General features: G+C 43.8%; 4 non-coding genes across 4 annotated transcripts; 2 read left to right on the top strand and 2 right to left on the bottom strand.

The window, feature by feature from the left end:
- Nucleotides 1-2,987: 2,987 nt before the first annotated feature.
- Nucleotides 2,988-3,059, bottom strand: TRNAE-UUC (transfer RNA glutamic acid (anticodon UUC)). The gene has a single exon. It is a non-coding gene; the product is annotated as a tRNA-Glu (tRNA).
- Nucleotides 3,060-17,653: 14,594 nt separating this feature from the next.
- TRNAN-GUU (transfer RNA asparagine (anticodon GUU)) lies at nt 17,654-17,727 on the bottom strand. The gene has a single exon. It is a non-coding gene; the product is annotated as a tRNA-Asn (tRNA).
- Nucleotides 17,728-18,399: 672 nt separating this feature from the next.
- On the top strand, nt 18,400-18,471 carry TRNAH-GUG (transfer RNA histidin (anticodon GUG)). The gene has a single exon. It is a non-coding gene; the product is annotated as a tRNA-His (tRNA).
- A 4,371-nt stretch (nt 18,472-22,842) lies between these two features.
- On the top strand, nt 22,843-22,913 carry TRNAG-CCC (transfer RNA glycine (anticodon CCC)). Its single transcript has one exon. It is a non-coding gene; the product is annotated as a tRNA-Gly (tRNA).
- Nucleotides 22,914-23,961: the final 1,048 nt, after the last annotated feature.

Here is a 23,961-nt window from a genome sequence, read left to right on the forward strand (position 1 = left end):
TAAAAATCTTAATTTATCTACTTTAAAATAATTGTAATATATAGTGGAAATACATGTAACTTTGTTCTGTATATTCCAAGTCTCCTGTAAATGTGTTTATCATTCTTTCATAATTTAAAATAATACAAAATGAGAAAAAATAATAGTTTCAATCAACATTCTGTCAACAAGATGATTTCTCTCATGAGATCAGTCCACGGCACAGAGGTAATTACATCTGTGGCTCATGGGTCCACTAATTCCTTGTTGCCACTTATAGCTTAAACTGAAGGTAGAACAAAAGAAGGTGGAGTGACAGTATTACACCGAACTGGAAGGAGAGGAGACAGTTCTACCATTGTTCTTGTTTCTGTTCCCTGTACTTACCAATCACTAATACTTTTGTGTAGTCTTACATCTGTCCTGGGTTTGGTTGTTCTGATGGCCTTATAGACCTTCCTAATGCAGAGATTAATTGACTGAAGGTCCCAGCTATGCTTTAAAATCTATCTCTGAGGCTGCATCTCCCATGGGCTGCTCCCTGCCAATAGCTGAGTGTAGTGGGAATACAAAGGCAGACCCACTCCTGGGAGAGACAAGACTCTTCTTCATTGGCTGACTTTGCCTCAGTGACTCCACAATGACTTTGATGAACTTCATGGCAGGCAGTCTTGGACACCTTCTCTTCTCTTCCTTACTAAGTCAGATTTGCTTCATGACCTGAGGCATCTCTCATCATTCCTAAATACCTTCCTATTTTCTTGCATACAGGTATTTTCCCTAATGAGTCCTTGCACATTTAATTAATTCTCACCATTTACTTTTTGGAGCATCTGGAATAACATGGTTGTCATCCTGCCAACCCATCCTATGGCTATGTGCTGTGGGTACTTTGTACTCTGTTTTGTTCCAGACATAACTGTCTTGATATTACTCCTCCTATCTCACCCTGCCACACAGTCACAAGAGACTCCATGCACTGTTTTCGTTAGTAATTTATTTATTAAGCCCACAAACATAGAAGGTGCTGTGTTGATCACCCTTTATTAGTTTATAGTTATCTGGCACATATCCATGAACATAGAACATTCAGAGAACAGAACAAAACCTTTAAACAAGAAATGAAGGAATTTCATACTGACATATCACACATTATGGGAATGCTTAGAGGTCTGGAAGCCATGTGATTTCTCAGCCTTAAAAAAAAAAATGAAATCTTACCATTTGCTACAACATGGATAGACTTGAGGGTATTATGCTAAGTGAAATGTCATTCAAAGGAAGATAAATAGCATGCAATTTCACCACATGTGGAATATTTTTTTAAATTTTAAAATGAACCATCTGAACCATTCAAAAACAAACATATAAACAGGTAATGGTTATCAAACAGGTCATGGTTATCAGAGGGGAAGACTGAAGTGGGGAGGGAAGAGTGAGTAAGAGGAGCCAACTGTATGCCAGAGATGGAAAGTAAACCTATTTAATGGTGAATTTGCTGTAATGTATACAAAAGTCAAAATATAATACTGTACACATAAAAAATATAAACCAAAAAATAAGGAAAATGATATCCTAGCAGGGTACAGAGAGCCTGGCAAAAGCCAAGGGGGCAGCTGCACTTCCCTGAAGGCTCTCTCCTGAGGTAGGTGGTTCTAGTGCTCAGTCTGGCCCAAGACCCCACCACCCACCAAGGGAATTGGGAGGAGGCTGGTGGGCAGCCTGTGCTGTGGGGGCCAGGGATGACAGCCTAGTGGTGTTCCTGCAAGCACTGGCCTGCACTACCAAAGAGAGCTGAATAAAATACTGCCTGAAATTTCTTACAGCCTGAAGAAAATGGGGCAAGAGGGGCCTCCTTGCCAGGACAAAACCTTCCCCGAGTCTTGGAGGACAAGGTCCCATGGGAGCTGGTTGAGCAGGAAATGCCAAAGTAAAAGAGCAATAGTGGCCCAACCAAGGATCTTAGGATGTCTGCAAGTTCCTCTCAAATGGTGGAGCAAGTCATGTATACGGAGAGAGAGTAAGAAAGCAAATGTGGGAAAATGTTAACTGGTGCATTGAAATGAAGAATATATGCAGTTACTCTTCTTGCAAATTTTCATAAGTTTCAGTGTGCTTTTTAAAGGAATAATTAGTACTCAGCCAGTTTCATGCACCCATGAAATTAAAAGACGCATGCTCCTTTGAAGAAAAGCTATGACCAACCTAGACAGCATATTAAAAAGGAAAGACATCACCTTGCTAACAAAGGTCCGTGTAGTCCAGCTAAGGTTTTTCCAGTAGTCATGGAGGGATGTGAGAGTTGGACCATGAAGAAGGTTAAGCACCAAAGAACTGATGTTTTCAAATTCTGGTGCTAGAGAAGACTCTTGAGAATCCCTTGGACTGCAAGGAGATCAAACCAGTCAATCCTGAAAGAAATCAATCCTGAATATTCATTGGAAGGACTGATGCTGAAGCTGAAACTCCTATTCTCTGGCCACCTGATGCAAAGAGCTGACTTATTGGAAAAGACCCTGATGCTGATTGTAGGCAAAAAAAAAAAAAAAAAAAGGGGGGGGGGCAGCAGAGGGTGAGATGGTGAGATAGCATCACCCACTCAATGGACATGAGTTTGAGCAAATTCCAGGAGACAGTACAGGACAGGCTGGTGTGCAGCAGTCCATGGGGTGGCAGAGTCAGACTGGTCTTAGCGACTGAACAATAACAACACAGTTGGTACTCAAGTCCCAAGTTCTCTTCAGATGGACACTGAAAGTGAGGCTTTAGGTTTCTGGCAAAGGGAGGAGTGGAGGCGAAGGGAGGAGTGGAGGCAAGGGGCTGTCCCGACTGCTCCTCACATCTCCCCTAGGAGATGCCCTGGACCCTGGGATTCTACCTTATTGGCTGAAGGATTTGATGCAGAGACTCCACTGCAACTGGACGGTGGGGCACATAGCGCTTGCGGGCAGGAACTGAAGATTGCCGGACATGCAGCCAAAACTAAAGAAAATAATGACAAAGCAACCTCCCCTGACCGGGAATCGAACCCGGGCCACGGCAGTGAAAGCGCCAAATCCTAGCCACTAGACCACCAGGGAATTACATCCCTCAGTCTTCATAAGTCATAACAGGAAGCCTGAAAAGACTGTGTGGTGTCTCTTGCCCTCGAGTTCTGAGTCCCGCACTTCCCTCCAAGGAATTATACTCGAAGAATGTTCCTTCCCTGCTTTCTCCAAATGAGGAGCGCCACACCAAAAGCCGGACGTTCTGCGGGACAGTATGACACTCCCGCGAGGTCCGCCTGACCCTCACGTCCCCACGACTTGCCCGGTTCGGGCGCACCTCACAACTGCCTTGGAGACGCGCCTTTTCCCGGCGAGCGCGCGTGGAGAGCAGGTCGCTGGGGCGGGGGCAGGAGAGGCGGGAGGGGAGCCGCGCGGATGAGATCTCGGGATCCCCAAGGTCACAAAAGACTCCTGGCGGGTGCAGGAACCCGGAGGGCTGGATAAACGCTCGCAAACAAGGCTCCGCGCCCAGACCTGGATTCCGTGCGGTCTTCCCCCACGACCTGCTGCCCGGCAGTTCTTCCGCCTTGGATGACGCCATCTCCAGCTCCCTGGGCTCAGACCTCCGGTTGTCCCAGACGCAGGGCTTTCCTCAGACCCACATCCAATTAGTCAGGACTTCGCGTTTGCTTCTCCGTCCATGTTTACTTCGGCCCACACAGTCCCAGTCCGTCCTTTTCGCGACTCTGGACTTGGGCAAACGACTCTCCCGAGAAAGGCGGTCCCTTGGGCCCCCGCTGGGCCCCCGCTCCGTCGGCGAAAGGACTGCCGCCCCCTCCTCTTGTCCACGTAGGACGGCAGCGCGCTGGACGCAACCGAAAAGACCGCGAATCCGCTCCTCTGGCTGGACGTGGGAGGTCCTGCAGGGGAGGAAAGCAGGGGAATGTCATGAAAGGTCCTGATCTAAAGCTATTTCATGTCCGCCTCTTTGGGGACTCAGGCTCCAGCGCTGTTGGGGGTGCTGCCGCGCAGCTGCACCCGCGAGCGCACTCGGAGTCCACGTGAAGCCGGGCGGAGCCCCGCGGCCTGGGGGCCGGTGCGCGCGCCGCCCGCGTCTTCCTCCGGGTCGGAGACCCTGAACCTCAGACGGGAAGGAAACGGCTGTGACCGCCGCACTAAGAAAAGAAACACCACTGCAGGAGAAAACGCATATGCATTCCCAAGCTTGTGAAGCTTTACTTCGAAAGGAAACCGGGGACAGAGACACACAGACAACAAAGCATTAAATCCTTTCAGCCAAAAGAAATGCTTTCTGCCCGCTGGCGTTATCCTGTGAGGTGAACGCGAAAACCCCTCCTGCTTTCTGGGGGAAATTGCCTTTACCTCTCTGTGGTTCTAGGTTAAAGTTCGCACTCCATGATCCGTTGAACTGGAAAATTATAAAAGGCAAATAAGTTTTAGACATCACACCGGGGTGGGAGGAGAGCTTAGGGGAGAATGGATACACATTTATGTACACCTGAGTCCCTTCTCTGTCCACCTGAAACTATCACATTATTAATGAGCTATACTCCAATATAAAATAAAAAGTTCTTTTTAATTTTTTTGAAGTTATAGACATTGTAAACAATGAAACAAAGCTATCCTTAAAGAAGAACCTCAACCGATGAGGAATGAACCACCGTGAGATTTGCGTGGACCGAGCCTGGTTCCTCCGCGGCTTCAGGCGGGGCCTGGTCTGCAAACGAACTCAGTACAGGCGGAGAAGAATGGCTCTGCCCGCGCTGATGCTTGCTATTTTCAAACAGATAAAAAGACCAGAGCCGTCAGCCTTTGCTGCGCTTCCTGTTAAACGTGAAAGCGTGATGGAAGTCTTGGACTTGAACTGCAGTAGACAACTTAAGCCACAGCGGCCGGAACCTGAGGAACCGGGTTTCCTGCGGTCTTTGCGGGAGAAGCACTGCGGCTAAAGGGCTGCAAGGAAAGAGCGCGCGGGTCAGGGGCATCGGAGCGGAGCGGAGCGGAGCGGAGCGCGGGTCCTCGGGTTTCCGGGTGGATTCGAACCATCGATCATTTCTGAGAGCCCCAGCACTGACCACCGAGGGCCACCGAGGCGCCGGGTCCGCAGCCCGGGAGGAGTAGCGTCCACACTTCTGGGCTGAGGGGTCACCTGGGTTCAAACACATCTAAGCCCCGGCTCCTGCGGCTTCTGGGAACTGGGGAGCCAGCGGTGGCGACCCTTGCACTCGATGCAGGGCTGTGAAACTGAAGACCCTGCCTTGGGTGCGGGACCTCCAGGCTAGACTGTTGGGGACCCAGGGGCCTCGCTTCGGGGAAGGCGAGGAACCTAAGCCAGAGCTTCAGTCTCCTCACCTGAGGGATCGCCTGTGCCCCTACAGTCCTTTTCCTTTCAAAAATGTTTGTGGCCAGACGTGGTAAGAGGTACAGTTTTTGAGATGTGTCATTAGACAACAACAGTTATCTGGTTTCCGTAGTGTAGTGGTTATCACGTTCGCCTAACACGCGAAAGGTCCCAGCTCGAAACAGAGCGGTATGTTAACGTGCTTTTTCTTCTTCTCCCTGAAGCTTATATTCACATTTAAACCCTCCCACCGCTCCTCGCCCCCACCCCACCCCCTGGCGCCCCTCGCCCCAGTCGATAAAGAATCTGCCTGCAATGCAGGATACCAGCGTTCGATCCCTGAGTGGGGAAGATCCCCTGGAGAAGGGAATGTCTACCTACTCTAGTATTCTTCCCTGGAAAATCCCATGAACAGAGAAGTCTGGCGGGCTACAGTCCATGGGGTCACAAGAGTAGGACACGACTTGATGACTAAACCACCACCACCCCCAAAATACACATACCAAGAGAGAAAAGAAAAAACTGGGCTAGAGTGCCGGGAGCCGGCACACGAGATCCCACCCATGACAAGGTCATGAGGAGAAAACCTGACAGGCAAGGCGGATCAGGTTTTCAGGGATTCCAAAAAGCTGCCCCGCCCCCGGTGTTCACCTTAAAGATGATATCTATCTTTCTGATGCTTGCTTCAATAGACTACTCCCTAATTTTTGTGACACAGGCAGAAAGCCTTCCCCGATCTCTTTCCAAATAAGAATCAATTTAGAACTTTAATCAATAAGTTTCCCAGGTGGTGGTATTTTATGAGATTATCCAGGGTGAATGGAGTGTTTTAATTTAAACTCCTTTGCTGGTATTTTAGTTTGTTTGGCAAATGCGTTTATGCCCTTGGTACTAATATGCATGATTGCTTATAATACCCTAATCATAAAATAACATAAAGAACCTGATCATATAAAGGCCTTAATAGACAGAGCCCTTCGGGGGGTGAGGAAGCCCTATTAGAAAACACAAGAAAAATTATTCTAAAAGTAGCTATTGGGTTAACATTTGCTTGCTGTGTTTTTGTTCTTAATGTGCTAAGGTTGTGTTATAGAAATCATTGTTAATATAATTATAGATCTAGCAAAATAAGAGCTTAGCCCTAGTGTGGTAACAATGAGATGGTTGCTAATTGTCAGCCAGGAGTGCTAGGCAGAGGCTGCCTAACTGAAGCCGCAGAGTCTGTGTGGGGTAAACTTCTTAGATAAACGCAACTGACAACTTCTGCAGAAGGATTAATTTTTGTGTTAACAAGGTTATACTTCTACTCTGTACTGTTGCCCTATGAGACTGCTACCTTTCAGTTAAGGTCACCATAGAAACAGAAAATAGGTTTACATTAGCCTGACCTGCATAAAATGTTAATAGGCCCCAAGGCGAGAAGATAATGTATAAGACCCTCGTAAACAAAGAAGTATGCAGAAAACACCCTGGTTTCGTGAAGGACAAGCTGATGTAATGTTAAACTATCTTCCCCTTAGAAATGTACTAACTTAGGGTATAAAAGTTTCGGTAAAAAAATAAAGGATTGCCAGACTCTGCTGCATCCCCCGTCTGGTCACTCTCCATCTCTCTCTCTCTCTCTCCCCGCCTCGCAGACTTGGCCCTATCAAGGCTGATCTCACGTGTCTTCTCTCCTTCTCTCGCCGACGCTGTTCATCCTGAGGGTACCCCCTGCATCCTGCCGAGGTTGGACCCCGGCACTAGAGAGACGGATTATAGCAGCGTGTGCAGCTGCACTTTTATGCCCTACCCGCAAACACAGGAGGAGTTCCCTAATTACCTAAAAGCCTAGTGAGCACTAGGAACCAGACCTCCTTTGCCTGCTCTGAGTCACTTTGAAGACCAGGCCATAGAAAGTCCAAGGAGGTCACAAAGCCAACTTCAGGTTAGCTTTCCTTTGGAAATGTCCTCACCTTCTCATCTGGTGCCTAAATCTCCTCTACATGCTGACAGGCATTTCGTCTCTGAAAACCAAGAAGTTTTTCCATGTGATGTTCACTCACTTTCCCCCACCTCAGCACACCTGTGGAACAATTTGGTTTGCCTGACAGAACTTAAGAGACTGTCAAGACCCAGTACTCAACCCAAAGACACATAGATGAAGGATTTTAGGCTCTAGAATTGCACAGAAAGGAGTCCTTATGCATGCCATTATCAGGAGAGCCCCAGAGTCAGGTGAGAGGTCAGGAAGCAGACCTATCCCCTCATCACCTGCTGAGAACGCCTAACATAAGGAAACTGAGATTCAGAAAGAGCATGACCTTGGCTCTGCTGCACACAGCACTAAAACCAAACCAGGAGGGACACAGCCTGTCACCTTTTGACCTGGCCTCAGAGCCCAGAGCGTCGCCCAGGAGGGAGAGTGAAGGGAGATGAGCAGACAAGCGCTGGAGCCTTGCCCAGCTGCATGCAGCCCTGGGCCACTGGGACTCACCTCCTTTTCTGCTCTGCCGCTCTCAGAAATTTAAACTTTACTGTCAGTTTTCAACTAGAAAAGCCACATTAGAGGGAGGAGGTAGTAAGGTAATGTCTGGTTGCCTGGTAGCTACAATTTGGCATTGTTACTGCTGTGGTCTGGCTTCAATTCCAGGTCAGGAAAGCTCTAAATTGCATTAAATCTTCCTCTTCCTGACGAGAGGTGGTTTGCTGCAAGGCACAGGCAAGATCCTGTGCAGGGTTCCTGTGGCCAGGTGCCCTTCAGGTGGGGGAAGAGAAATGTGATGGACCACCAGGACCTCTACCCTCCAGTCTTTTCTTCCTTTATTTCAGAAACCTAGTGTCTCACATATGGAGTTTTCATTCAAAGAGAACCTGGGACTTGAGTCCTAAAAACTCATTAAGAAAACAGAAACATAAAACCTTTTAAAATACAAAAAAATTTGAAATCCTCATATCGTATATTCTGTCCCAACTGCACAGTTAGCATTTTCCCGCGTTTGCTTTCTCACTCTCTCCATCTACACGATTTGCTCCACCATTTGAGAGTAACTTGCAGACATCTCAAGACCACTGGTTGGGCCACTGTTGCTCCTTTCCTTTGGGCTTCCCCTCAAAACCAGCTTCTGTAGGATCTGTCCTCCAAGGCCAGGGGAAGGCTTTGTCTTTGCACAGAGTTCCTGCTTGCCCCTTCAGGAACCTGAAATCTGTTCTTTTTAGCCTGCAGAGAAGCTTCAGGAGGTGTTTTATGCTGCTCTCCCCAAAGTGTAGGCCAGGCTTGCCCTGTGCTTGTAGGAACTCCCCTAGGCTGTCATCCCCCCAGAATCACCTGCTCTTGGGACTCCTCCTGGTCGCCTTGCTGGGCAGTGGGGTCTTGGGTCAGCCTGAGCGCTAGAACCACCTACCTGCTGAAAAACCCTTCAGGGAAGTGCAGCTGCCCTCTTGTCTCTTGCCTGGCTCTTTTTGTCCTGTGGGGAGCATAAAGTGTTTCAACTGGACAGAAAGATGAGGGATCTTTCCTGTGGTGGGAGGGTGAAGGGATCAGGTGGGGAATGCATTAAAGGGAGAGGGAGAGTTCTCAAGAGCTTCCCACAACTGTCTGCATTGGTGCTGTCAGAGGGCTGGCTGCCCTGGGATCACGGTATGTAGTATTGTCTCGTCCTGGCCTTGGCCTGGCCCCGGGTCCAATCTGAGTCCAAGCAAAGAGAAGCAACCTGGTTTGCAATACATAATCCATTGTGCCTTGCTCCAAAGTGGGATAGTCACTGAACTTCTAGTTCCAGGATCCCAGTGGATGGAATTCATGGGTTGAGTTTTTTCCTTTTTCCTTGAATTTCCTTTCTTGGTGATCTCAGAACTCAGGGGAAAAAAAAAATTAGCTCAGAAAAAAAAAGTTTAGCTCTGGATAAATTTGTGATCGTCAGTGTTAGGTAAAAGAAAAATTACTTTTAAAGACTTTTAAGAATTCTAATAATTGACGTATAATGACATAGACAATGTTCTTGTCATGTCATGCTTCTAAAGATGACTCCTTTTACGCATCACGTGTATGCATGCTGGCAACCAACTGTTTGCAATCCTATGGGGATTCTATAGGTAAGAATAGTGGAGTGGGTTGCCATGCCCTTCTTCTGGGGGTCCAACCCAGGAATGGAACCAGCATCTCTTATGTCTCCTGCATTGGCAGGTGTGTTCTTTACCACTAAGCACCACCTGGGCAGCCCTGTAGGCATCACACTTGTTTAGTAATTTCAGTCTAAAAGCTGTTTTATGTTGTCTTCCAGATTTTCTAATAATGAAGAAAATATTGGTGGCAAAGAGGTCTTATTCAATGTTTGTAGAAGTCTTGGATTTATTTTCTCTTCAAAATTCTAATGACACTGAACTGTCTGATTTTCCTACACTGGTTTTACTGGTCCAATAAGCAAACTTAAATCCTATAAATATTTTTTGTAAAATTTTAAAATATGTGTCGTAGTAAATTAAATGTACCATGGCTTCCCATGGTACTAGCAGTAAAGAATACCACCTACCAGAGCAGGAAACACAAGAGATAAGTGTTCAATCCCTGGGTCGGAAAGATCCCCTGCGGCAGGAAATGGCAACCTGCTCCAGTATTATTACCTGGGAAATTTCGTGGAAAGAGAGGCCTAGTGGGCTTCAGTTCATAGCTTCTCTGTCCATGGGGCCACAGAGAGTCAGCTGAGTGACTAAGCCTGAATAATATACCATATGATAAACGGAGACTAAGTCATAATTCTAGAAGCCACTGTGTTAATTATTCCACCTACCATTTTTGGGGTAACTATCTCATTATTTTTATAAAGTGTCCATATGGTTACAGATTAAGAGGAATTGTCAGTACTTTAAAGGATGTTGGTGAGCATGGCCATCACTGTCACTTTTAAGAAGTGTGAAACTCATGCAGTGTCTGCTCCAGGAAATAAGGAGCTGTCACTGGAGACTTCTTTCCCTCAAATGTTATTTATTAAAAAAAAAAAATTTATATGGGAGAATGGCATTGAAACATGTAAATTATCATATGTGAAACGAATCGCCAGTCCAGGTTTGTTGCATGATTCAGGGTGCTTAGGGCTGGTGCACTGGGATGACCCAGAGGGATGGGATGGGGAGGGAGGTGGGAGGGGGGTTCAGGATGGGGAACACATGTACACCCATGGTAGATTCAAGTCAATGTATAGCAAAACCAATACAACATTGTAAAGTAAAATAAATAAATTAATTAAAAAATAATAAGATTATTATAAAATAAAAAAAATTTTTGTGTGGGGCAGGTGTGTTCCTTGCTACCTGCCTTCTAGATTGTGAGTCACTCTTTCCTATTCTTTGTTAGGTTTTCCTTGTCTTTTGCACTGTTAGTGCCGTGGGAGGGAAATGGGAGGCCACACTGGAAAGGACACAGTGCCAAGCTGTTATGCTTCTGGTATGCTCCAGATGTGGGCTCAGCAGGGTAGGGGTTTGCCCTGGGTTTGCTCAACACGCAGCATCTCTCCCAGAGGAGGGCCTGGCAGTTAGTAAGCCTCTAATATGTGTTCAGTGGTGAAAGGCATTCTAATGAGAGATCCCAGAAAACAGAAGAGAAGGAGAGAAAAATGGGTGAAATTGGGGGCAGCCTAGAGTACGAGGGACAGAGGGGGACAGACAAAGAAAAATACCCATGTATGTGCATACACAAATGTATGTGCGCGTGCGCACACACACACACAGATTGTTCAAGAACCATATTTAGTGTATAAAGGCAAAGGGCCCAATTATGCTCATGAGAGTCAACAGAAGAACCAAGGGAAGGTGCGCCAATAATTCTTGGTATTCAGGTCTGCACATGATGCATTATCAGCAGCAGGATTCTTGGTTCTAAAGATTTGTCTCAAGTAGGCTAATTTGTTTTTCAAAGATAGTCAAACACTGTCAAGGAATCACATGGAGACAGTTATCAGTTTGCTAATTCACCGTGGTATAGGAGGCAGCCCAGTCATTAAAGTGTGCATACAATGAAGGCAAAAAGGCAATTCACAAATGAGAGGCGAGAGGAGCAAGTGTCTGAGACCACTAGTTTCCCTAACTCCAGTCGGTGAGCTACATGGCAGGAAGCAATTTCAAGTCATTCTGGTCAGTCTTCTCTGGACCCAATTATGTAGGTAACTACTGAAAATGAAGAAGGAAAGGAACAGGTTGCCCTGACTGGACTGACTCTATTTTAAAAAGAAAGGGAACTCCATCTTACACTCGGGGAACTTTGGACTGTATATTTGGGAGGCCATAGAGAGAAAGTATAGAGCAGGCCTCTCTGGTGCATGGAAACCAGACGAGGCTGACCCTGTACCTAGACTTCCCGGAGCCAAAAAGAATGCAATGTCCACTATGTAATCAATCACTATCTGTAATCTTAATAATACCCATTGTTGATGTAGGCTAAACTGCATCTTCAGATGACTTTAGAATGTAAATTTATGGTTGTAACCTGAATGTATCTCTTACTAACATCGTCCAGAGTGGGCTTTGGAGAATTTGGGGGGTTGTGAGCTTTTGCACGTATGCTTTGGGTATAAAAGGTTGTCACAAAAATTGGTTGGGGTCATCCCATGGATGGAGGAGCCTGGTAGGCTGCAGTCCATGGGGTCGCTAGGAGTCGGACATGACTGAGCAACTTCACTTTCACTTTCATGCATTGGAGTAGGAACTGGCAACCCACTCCAGTATTCTTGCCTGGAGAATCCCAGGGACGGGGGAACCTGGTGGACTGCCGTCTATGGAGTCGCACAGAGTCAGACACGACTGAAGCGACTTAGCAGCAGCAGCAGCAGCAGCTCACTAAAGAGGAATCTCTGCCTCAGACCCACCGGTGTAATAAACTGTACTCCACTATCCGCGCTGTCCTTCTGAGTGACTTTGCTTCCCAGGGCGCATCACTACAACAAAAACAATTGGAAGTTGTTGGAAGACTTTCTAACCATCTTGGAGGTTTAGTTGCTGAACATATGCAGTAGGGTGTCTGTGGGTAATGGCCACATTACCATTCTGTTGTATTTCTTGCTTAGGAGGGCACCATTCCCCATTTTGGAGGAACAGATAGATGCATAGAAATCTTGTCATACCGACAAGAAAAAGATCTTTCATCAGATTGGAACAATACATGGGAATATCAATAAATACAACTCCTACTGAAGCTCAACTAGGAACATAAAAAGATGCCTTCACCTTCTGGCAAATGTGGAGTGACAGAGATTTTATTTATCTTCTTGCTTGAAATACCCTCCCCTTCTTCCCTGCTTCCAAGGGGAAAAAAAAAAAAGAGAGAGAGAGAGAGAAAGACATGAAACACTAGCTTTCCAGACACTGGAAATAGGCAATAAAAAGAGAAATTTCAGAGAGATGAGAAACAAACAAGGTGAGCCCTACCATTGGTTCAGCTTACTGATTTCAGAGATTGCAAGCTGGGCATGGGGAATAAGATCTGAGGTCAAGTCCTTGACAGTGAAGATAAAGCCAAGAGCCTGTGGAGAGCAAAGTAGCTGGAATTCATGGGACAAAGATCTAATGATGAGAGAGATGGAAGAGAGAATCCAGATATATGAAAAAGATCTCCCTCAAATAGTAAACAGAGTTCTGATCAGAGCCTACTTCCAGAGAAACTGCATGATGCCAAGGAAAGAAATTCTGAAAAGATCATAGAACTGTGTCTGGTACTCACATAGGACAGAAAATCTTACTCACTCTCACCAGCCATATTGGACTACTCAACATTCATCGACCATTGGCTAGAGACCTCAGGATTTTGCCTCACTCATGGCAACACTCAGTTCTAGACTAACTTACCTAAAAATCATAAAAGCAAGGTCCAAAAACATGAAAGTAACTACAAGTCACTTAACTGTCCACCAGAATAAATCTCAAGATTCATAGGAATGCCAAAATAGCCAGTTTCCCTAAAACAAAACTTTGACAATGTCTGGCATCCAAAGAATACCAAGCATGCAAAGAAGCAGGAAAATATATCCCATAAGGAGGAAAATAATCAATCAATCCAAACTGAACCAGATTTTAAATTATAGAGAGGATATTAAAATAGTTATTATGACTCTTGTTATATAAGTCCAGTTGAGGAGAGATGTAGAAAATAGACAAAAGATGAGACCCAAATTTCAGAGATGAAAAATAAAATATCTGGGATGAAACATTCACCAGCTAGAATTAACAACAGATGAGACATTGCAGGGGGGAAAAAAAGGATTATGGAACACAAAGCTACAATCAATTTTTAAATATCCAGAGTGAAATTCCCACAGTCAAAAAAAATTTTTAATAGCATGCATAAATGAAGGGTAGGGCAATTTTAGAAAGTCTAATATAATTGGAGTCCCTGAAAACACTGGGGGGAAATTTCATGAAAGAAAATATTTTTTGAAGAAATAATGACAGAAAACATTCCAATCATAATTACAATTACAAGCCCACTGAACCCAGGAACCAAATGGACCCTAATACATTGTAATTAAACTGAAAAAGAAGGAATCTCAAAAGAAGCATGGATACTGACAAGATGCATCCAGAAAACAAAAAGATTATATCAGATTTCTCATCAGAAGCAGAGGATATAAGAAGATAGTGGTAAAGCAACTATACCCCAATTGAAAAATAAAAACTTTTTGAAAGGAATCAAGAAATAGGAAAATAAACTCTGCTATATACAGTTAGAAAAAAAAAGAGACGATGATAGTGGAATAGCATCTTTAAAGGATTGAGGTGGGGGAAACAGTTTATGTAGAATTCTACACTTCTTCTCCCCGCCCGCCCCCCTCCCAAAGTCTTGGAGAGAGAAAAATGAAAAGTTTACAGACATACACATGTTGAAAGACTTCATCACCAGCAGAACCACACTACAAGAAATGTTAAAGGAGTCCTCCAGGAAAAAGGAAACTCACACTAGATGGAAATAAGGATGTACACAAATTGATGAACAACAAAAATGGCATCTGTGGTAGAAATATACAGCATTTATTATTGTTATTGGTATTATCATTACTGTTTAAACCTTTTTAAAAACATGCAGCAGTTTAAAGAAAAGTAACAATGATAGATTGTGGAATTTATAACATAGGCAAGGTAAACATGCATGACAATAGCATAAAGGCCAGCAGGGCAGAAATGTAAATAAAAAGGTGTGACATGGCTTGAAGGCAGACTATGGTGAGTTACAGATGTATGTTGTAAAGCCTAAATGAAAATGAAGTCACTCAGTCGTGTCTGACTCTGCGACCCCAAGAACTGTAGCCTACCAGGCTCCTCCATCCATGGGATTTTCCAGGCAAGGGTACTGAAGTGGATTGCCATTTCCAAGCAATTGCTAAAATAACAAAAAGCAGTTATAGCTAATAGGCCGACGAAGGTGAGAGAATGGAACCATATAAAAAAAAAACTATGATACAGCAGTTACTCTTCCAGAACTCTATCCTACAGACATGCGGACAAGATTGATGAATGCCTATTAATTGTAACAGAAAATGCATAAAGCCAAATGAATTTCAAAGTTAGATGGGGGAGGAGGAAGAGGAGGAGGAGGAGGGGGAGGAAGAGGAGAAAGGCGCAGGGGTGGGAGCTGTTGCAGAAGCTGCCACAGCAAAAGTTCTCCCCCCTCCCCCCTTCCCCTCCTCTAAAGGGCCCTAGAAAGGTTGAGGCTGCCGCCGCCTGCAGCCGTGGACCACGCGACTCGGCCCCCGCCCGCGGCTAGAGGGAGGAACCAACAGCTTGGAAATTCGACCAAGTGATCTGGCGGGATGGGCATTTTCCGGACCTATTTTACAGAGGAGTTGGATGGCATAAGCAATTGAGGTGGTACTGAGGGTTTCTCAAGTCTATGAAAGGTAGAAACTCAACCATGATTTCTTTTTCAACGCTACAGCATTCGCTTCCTTGAAGTCTTCATTTTTACATTAGTCTCAGATAAGTGTAAAGCAGGAAATTACTTTCACTCATGTACCTGAGCAACTGATGAGAGACAAAAAACAAATCAGAGAGCCAGTAGACTTACAGAAAAAGAAGAAACGGAAACAACGTTCTCCTGCAAAAATCCTTACAATAAATGAGGATGGATCACTTGGTTTGAAAACCCCTAAATCTCACGTTTGTGAGCACTGCAATGCTGCCTTTAGAACGAACTATCACTTACAGAGACATGTCTTCATTCATACAGGTGAAAAACCATTTCAATGTAGTCAATGTGACATGCGTTTCATACAGAAGTACCTGCTACAGAGACATGAGAAGATTCACACTGGTGAAAAACCATTTCGCTGTGATGAATGTGGTATGAGATTCATTCAAAAATATCAAATGGAAAGGCATAAGAGAACTCATAATGGAGAAAAACCTTACCAGTGTGAATACTGTTTACAGGTGATGAGACAAACCATGCTTCTGCCACATCAACACAGGACTTTTTGGATCAAGTGACTTCTCAGAAGAAAGCTGAGGCTCAGCCTGTCCACCAAGCTTACCAAATGAGCTCTTTTGAACAACCCTTCCGTGCTCCATATCATGGATCCAGAGCTGGAATAGCTACTCAGTTTAGCACTGCCAATGGACAGGTGAACCTTCGGGGACCAGGGACAAGTGCTGAATTTCCAGAATTTCCCTTGGTGAATGTAAATGATAATAGAACTGGGATGACATCCTCACCTGATGCTACAACTGGCCAGACTTTTGGCTAAAAAAAAAATGTGTAAATAATACTGGCACTTTAGAACAGATTAATCAAGAGTGGGGTTACTCTGTGTAAAATGGAGTGCTGTACAGATTTACGAGCAATGCGTTATAACAAGTTAAGCTGATATGAATAGCAAGATAATCCAATAACTGCGTTTTGTTTGGTTAGTCAGCATTCTTTGAACTGCCTTACATGTCACCTTTACAGAAGCAATGCATTACTTGTTTTAGATCAGAAACTTGCTATTCCACCTACACCAAGTTTAAAAGGAAAAAAAAAAAAAGACTTTGGCACAATTGTTTCCTAACTGATATCATTGTACATTCTTAGGAGATTAGTAATTGTGTGAAATTTACTCATACTGTTTCTAAGTTTTTCAGCATAGTCATGGCACTTCAGCAGGGAATCTGAGTATACTTTACAGACAGAGTGAACTTAAAAGTTTAAATGTCAAGAGATTATGGCTTAAATAAATTAGTGTGTCCTATGAGGGGAAAAAAGAAACCACCTTTTAAAGAATGATATGCCATATACCCTTGATTTTCATTTTGCATTATATTGACTTTTTCTTTTTGAGAAAAGTAATAAAAATCTGATAGTCTAAGACTCCACTATTTAAAAGCCTAATTACTTTAAAAAATATGCATACTTTCAAAACTTTTACCAAAATACATAACTGTTGAAGCATTCGCTTCTATATGGAAGTATGCATATTGGTGTCAGTTTCTTTGTACAGTTGTACCTAGATTTTTTTATGATTTTTTCATGTGCAAGTATCAAGGTTTTGAAGTTTTAGTAAGAAGATCCTCTGTAGATTACATTCCCAAGAACATAATGCTTATACAAAATGTATATTCCACGTTTTAAAGCTTAATTGTATTTTACTTTACATATACACTTCAGTTAACATAGAGCACTTAGAATCTATTTGGTAGTTTTGATTTCTCAAAGTAAAAAAAAAAATTTTAGATTTTTAGGTTTGCTATGGTTGTGTCATAATCATCTCATAATTGAAAATTTTAATTTTTGGCAATAAAAGGAAATTGGATATCTTTGGAACTGTAAAATCTGGTTTAATCCTTCTCTTTCTAGAATCTTGATAGATTGGATAATTAAACAGTATCCAGAGAAACTAAAGAAATGGGCATTTTAATTGCTTTTTTTATCTTGGGTTACTTTTTAATGAACACTGCTCATTACAATTTTACAAACCAAAAGTGTTTACTAATTCTAGTAACTACAGTTTCTTTTTCAGCTAGATGAGTGATCGGAAACCTTTTGTTGCATTTCAAAATCTAAATAAACTACAGACTTTATCCTTAAAAAAAAAAAACAAAAAACAAAGTTAGATGGGAAGGGTTCAATAAATACTAGTACAAACAATGGGAGAAACTTCATTGCTAAAAGGAACCCAGAGGATAACGATGAGATGAAGAATCCTGGGTTCCAAGTGACCTGTTTTCCTCCAGAGCTCTTCCGTGGGGATCAGTGATGTCCTCGCTTATGTCCTCCTGTTGTGCATAAGATTCGGGGAACAAAAGGGTAATGGAGGACTTCTGCATTAGGGGAATGTACAGGGTAGAAATAACCGCAACTCCTTTTCGTTCTATAAAGACTAGGGGACGTCCCTGGGTGGGCTCGAACCACCAACCTTTCGGTTAACAGCCGAACGCGCTAACCGATTGCGCCACAGAGACACCTGGTGGCATCACTCTATTCCCCCTCCCCCACCTCATTCCCTTAGAGAGCAAGCAAGCCTTCCCCTCTAGGAGGAGCCACTCGCCCTTCTCCGAACAGTCCTACCCGCTCCAAAGCCTCCGAAAACAGGAGAAACCTGTGGGAAGCCTCGGGTCTGGAGATTCCGAAAGAAGTGCAGCCGAGCGTCCCCGCCGCGCCTGGCGCCACACTCGCCGCAGATGCAGAGCCCCGGAGACGCTCCGGGCCTGATCCGAGCGGGCCCCAGGGAAGCTGAACCCCGGGTGGGCTCAGGGCTGCCTCCCCGTTTGCTCTGCCTTCTTTCGACCGTCTGCGCCCCTGGCTTGCCCCCTTTCTCCCTGCATTCAGCCGGCCAAGGGAGCCAGAAAGAGGGCTTGAGAACGGTTGATCAAAACAGAAATATAAAGAGGCGGGAATGAAGCCGGGGCGGCAAGGACAAAGCAAAGATAACTTCTGCAAGCCCGTGCAGAGACAAGGACTGGACGCAGGGGAAATGAAAAATGCAACAGACTTGAGAGGGCGTGACGGAGGGAAGATGTGAGAGAGAATCAGGAGTGCCTGCAATTATCCAACAACAAAGCAGCACAGTAATTGGAACGGATTTGTCAAAGTTAAACGAGCAATGTCGCATTTCGCCTACCGCACAGTGGCGCGCCGTGATCGTATAGTGGTTAGTACTCTGCGTTGTGGCCGCAGCAACCTCGGTTCGAATCCGAGTCACGGCAGTGTTTATGTTTTGCCTTGTATCTACCAAAACAACTCTTGGCCTGGTCGCTGACCGCCAAAACGAGGAGGGTCAGGAGAACGGAGGTCACTAGGTTATAGAGCTCTGGACGTGCTCCAGATCTCGCCATTTAAGAGAAAATATCTATAGACCAGGTTCAAGCTCTAAATGAGTCTTGTATATATATTCCACGAAAGAAACTGTCTAGCTGTACGGGGATTTTGTTTGTTTGTTGGTGGAAATATTTCAAGTATCAGTCATGCTTTTTTTAAAATACAAAATAAAACAGATTTTAATGAGTTTACAGTATACTGCAAACTGGTCATGGTCTACTCGGGATTTTCTGACATCCCACCTCTCATTTTTATCCTGAAAGGAAATTATTGTGTTTACAGAACAAAATGTTTGTATCATTAATGAACAGCTGTTTTAATTTTGTAATGTGTAGTTGTCACCAGGATAGACAGAAAATTTTTATCGTTCAAGCATGGCCCTTGATACTTTCCAGGTAATGCATATCCATCCTCTGATATTCAACTCTGATGTCTGCTCATTCAGGTGAGGCTGCTTTCTTCAAGTTCATGTGAATGAATATATAAATTTTCTATCTAGCTATTAACAAGCAATGTGATGTTTTTGATATATATGTATGTTATTGAATTTCTCACACCTTAATTTTGGCATTATGCCAATATAAAGCTATGTCACAAATAATGGACATTTAGATAATTTCAAACTACAGCTTTTGGGAAAGGCTCATGTAAATGCCATTCTACTAGTTATTTGTGGATATGAGCATAAAAGTCCATTGAAAGAAAGGGAGTAATGGACAGGAAATTGTCAAGGAAGGCAAGACCAATGACTTTCTATCCTAGAAATTTTAGTATGCCAGAGTGGAGAGGAGCAGTGAGGCAGGTCATAGAAAAGTGGAATATTTACTGCCACTGAAGAGCACTGAAAAGGTGGACTAGAAAGTAGATTATGACTGCCAGTTACCTCGTCTAAACACTCACAGTTCCATAACCTTATTTGCCACTAGCAACAGCTGCAGAAAATTGCCTCCTCTCACTTCTGCAATTTCTGAGTGCATCTCCATAGACCTTACATTTTTCGCAAAATGTAACTCAAAATAGTTCATAGACTGAAAAGGAACATGCTAAATTATAAAAGTTCCAGAAGATAGCATAGGAGAAAATCTATGTGACCTTAGGCTTTACACTAAGTTTCTTGGGTACGAAACTCCATAGTGCGATATAGTCCGAGACTGGGATAGGAAAAAGGATATGAAGTTTCAGTTTCAAAAATTCCAAACCTCAGGGGTTTCAGCAGATAAACTCGGTGCTTCAAAGACATACTCCCAACAGGAGGGGTCTGTAGCATTAGCGGTTTGGAAGCACTTCATAGAGGGCTGCAAAAACTAATTTTTCCAACTAAGACAGTTCCTTAAAGGGTAAGGAACACAGCATCTTAAACTGGGAATTAGTCAGGAATCAAACCCCAGTCCCCTGGATGGGAAGCAAGAATTCTACCACTAAACCACCAGTGCTTTCCTCTGAGCCCTTGTTCTCGGCATCACTAGAAAGAGTCACAGGACCAATGTTGCAAAGCCAGTTCAAAAAATCAGTTTATACAAGCCTCTTTACTCGAAATGCAGAACAAAGCCCTAAAAGCACAACCAGAACAGAAGTTTGTACAGGAGGTTTAGGTCAGGAAACACCATCAAGATGTGAAATTCAAATCAAAATACTGGACTTCATTTCCTCACTTAAGATGCATTCTCTTTGCCCTCCCATGGCTTGGTGCCTCCCAAACCCTTTCCCCTCACTCTTGAGACAAACACCAATTCTTCCCCAAACAGGCATTCCGGACCCAGAGACAGTTTGGGAGGCTCAAAATTTGGAGATGTGCCTGAGTTACTCCAGAAGATCTAAATGACAATTAAGCCTCTCTTCTCCTACGGCTCTTTTTCTTTCTTTCTTTTTAAAAAAAAAAAAATTTAAAGCAATTTAATATCCTCCTCTCCTGATTCAATAATAGTAATATAAATTATAACAAAAATTTTTTCAAGTGGACAGCTAAGTGAATTTAATCTATTCTCTTCAGAATTAATGATTAACCAGATAAGATACTCTTTTGAGTTGTTGAAAAAGGCCAAGAATCAAATGGCCTTGCTTTTAAGCTCTTGTGTTTGAGAGAGACCTGCAAAAGGGTGAATAAATGAAAATTTCGCTCCAAGATTTCCCTTTATCCCCATCCTCTTTGATCACTCAAGGAGGGCATGCAGAGAAGAATGATTGCATTTGATTCTGGGTAGATGCTGGATTGCTACTCTTCTGTCTAACATAAATTTCTTTTGCCCTTTGCCTTGTCTGATATTCAAATTATCCCTTTTTTATTCTTTTTCTTTTTTTAAACAATTAGCCTAGTATAGGCCAAGCACTAATCCATGCACAATCACTGCAGAACCCCAGAGTTTCTCTCCTCCTAAGCATCTCTTTTAAGTCCTTAGAAAAGCCCAAGGATCAAAATGGTCAGTTTTCAAACTCTTGTGTCTTACAGAGACCTACACAAAAGTATAAGTGAAGTTTTTACACCAAAGTTTATTCTCTTCATCACACCACACCATACCTTTCTCCTCTCCTTCCCAGCTCTTGAGTTGTTTTCAACTCTGAAGATCCACTCAAGATCTTTTTACCACATTACACTCAAGCAAAACTTTATTTTTGATCATTTTATTCTCAACCTTTTTCGGTTGTTATGCTGCAGTTCCAATGGTTTGCAGACTAATCATTCTGCCTATCTTGATAAATTTATTTTTTCTTTATCTGTTAGTGTGTGTGAGAGAAAGAGAGAAACTTTCCTTTATTTGCTCCCCTCTCTCTCTCTTTCCTTGTTTAACAACTCTAGACTGTAAACTATGCTAGGCACTGTGCTATCTTTTGAAAATATTTTATTTACATACCTAGTCTTGGTTTTGGGGGGAAATATACATATTTTTCTTATGAAAATACGTCTTTGGAAGACAAGAGTTAAGTAAAATGTGATTTTGTTAGAACACAATGTCAAAAACAAAGTGGACACATCACACATTCAATTCTGGCAGTCAGGAAAGTCTCTCCAGGGGAAACTTCTGAACTGAGACCTGAAGAATGAGGATGAGTTTGAAGAATGAAGAAGGAGTTGTGAAAGGCCTCCCTGTGGAGAGAAGCAAGTCGCTGAAAGGGGGAGAGTTCCTGGACCATCAAGTTACTTCACTGTTGCTGGACTTGGGGATTGGCAAGAGGTATCTCGATGATAAGGAGGAGGAGAAGGAGAGTACATGTTGTAGAGGTAATAAGACATTTTAGTGAAGGAATATGGGGATACTGGGTGGCTTTAGGCAACAGGCGTGTTCAGATTTGGGCTGTGCAAGGTCACTCAGGATACAGTGAGGCAAATGAATACTACTTAGCCATAAGAAAGAACAAAATTTTGCCATTTGCAGTTCATGGATGGACTTGGAGGGCATTAAGCTGAGTGGTAATATGGTATCACTTATAGGCAGAACCTAAAAAACACAACAAACTAGTAAATATAACAACAACAACAAAAGATAAAAAGACCAAACTAATGATTATCAGTGAGTGGGGGGCAACATAAGGTTGGGAGTGTGGAAGGTTCAGACTATTAGGTATAAGATAGGCTCAAGGAGGTATTGTACGACATGATGAATATAGCCAATATTTAGTAATAACTGTAAATGGAAAGTAACCTTTGAACTTGTATATTTTGAAGTCTTAAAAATAAAATTTTTAATTAAAAATATTTTTTACTTGCCTATTCTGGGAAGGGGGATCGGGATGGGGAATACGTGTAACTCTATGGCTGATTCATGTCAATGTATGACAAAACCCACTGAAATGTTGTGAAGTAATTAGCCTCCAACTAATAAAAAAATAAAAAATAAATATTTTTTACTTGCCTATTCTGGCAAGTTAGACCATTTTCTCTGACTCTTTAAGACCATTGCATAGACTCTTTAAGGTAAAATTTAAGGTTGACAGTTGAAGGCCTAGGGTTATAAACAAGGGATCTGGATGAATCTCCAATGTTTTTCTTCAGGGGTCTATTCTGTGATTGGAAAGAGCCTTTCTCAGAGCTGTAATGTGAGCTAACAAAACCAATGTTTCTATATTTTCATTTGGGGGTCCCCACTGCATGCTATTACCTGATTGTCTGTCTCTTTTGCAAGCCTTTGCTTTGAATGCCTTTCAGTCTGTTAGTTCTGTCTTCCAAAGACAACACCTATTTGGGAAGCCTTCTGTTGCCCCACCACCAGGCCCTTGGTCATTGGAGATTCTTTCTGGAGCTGTCAAAGGGCTGCTTGTGGCAAGCATTGGTAGTTCAGTGGTAGAATTCTCACCTCCCACGTGGGAGACCCGGGTTCGATTCCTGGCCAATGCATACTGGCCAAGTACTTTTCACACTTCCTCCTTGTTTTGCCTACTGCCCAGTCAGGTCCGAATACTACGCGGTTCCGGCCACCAGGAGCAGGAAAAGGAGAACTGAAAACCTCGAGGTGGTTCTGAACAGAAGACTGTAAGGTGATGACTCAACTGGGGCTTTGCAAAGCTCTGAGGTGTTTGGGTGTATGGAGCAGCATTTGGCTGCTGGCAGCGCAGCAACTACCTCGCTGGTGGATTCGTACCTTTCAATGTGTAAGTATTTCTGTGGGCCTTCGATTCAGAATATTTGGACTTGTTAGTTTTCAGTTTTTCTCCCAGAAGGTCTTAGCAACCCAAAGAGCCATCAGGTCGCTGATTCGCACTCTGGAGCTTGGGCTGACGGATGGGCCACAACCCACCAGGGAGCGAGAATCAAGACAGCAGCTGCGGGCCCGGCCGACCCCCAGTGTCCGGGGAGGCGCCAGCGGCCCAAGGTAGAGAGGAAAGCCTGAGGGGAGGAATCCGCGAGGACAGGAGCGGGGATGCGAAGACGGGGTCTTGCGTAGTAGTGGCGAGAGGTCTCTGAGTCTGTGCGCCGGACGCTGTGATAAATTTAACATCGTCAGCCACCTCGGCCGGCCTCTGAGCGTCCTGTGAGCCCATCGGTGTTCCAGGAAGGATATCCTGTACCTGGAAATATGAGTCAACAGTGCTATATATATAGTTGTTCAGTCGCTAATTCGTGTCCGACTCTTTGAGACCCCATGGACTGCAGCACGCCAGGCTTCCCTGTTCATTGTCTCTCCGAGTTTGCCTAAGTTCATGTCCATTGAATTCGGCGATGCCATCCAACCATCTCATCCTATGTTGTCCAATTCTCCTCCTGCCTTCAATCTTTCCCAGCATCAGAGTCTTTTCCAACCAGTTTGCTATTTGCATCAGGTGCCCAAAGTATTGGACCTTCAACTTCAGCATCAGTCCTTCCAATGAATATTCAGGTTTGATTTCCTGTAGGATTGACTGGTTTGACCTCCTTGCCGTCCAAGGGACTCTCAAGAGTCTTCTCC

This window comes from Muntiacus reevesi, chromosome 1 (genome assembly GCF_963930625.1).
Source record: "Muntiacus reevesi chromosome 1, mMunRee1.1, whole genome shotgun sequence".
Taxonomy (NCBI): domain Eukaryota; kingdom Metazoa; phylum Chordata; class Mammalia; order Artiodactyla; family Cervidae; genus Muntiacus; species Muntiacus reevesi.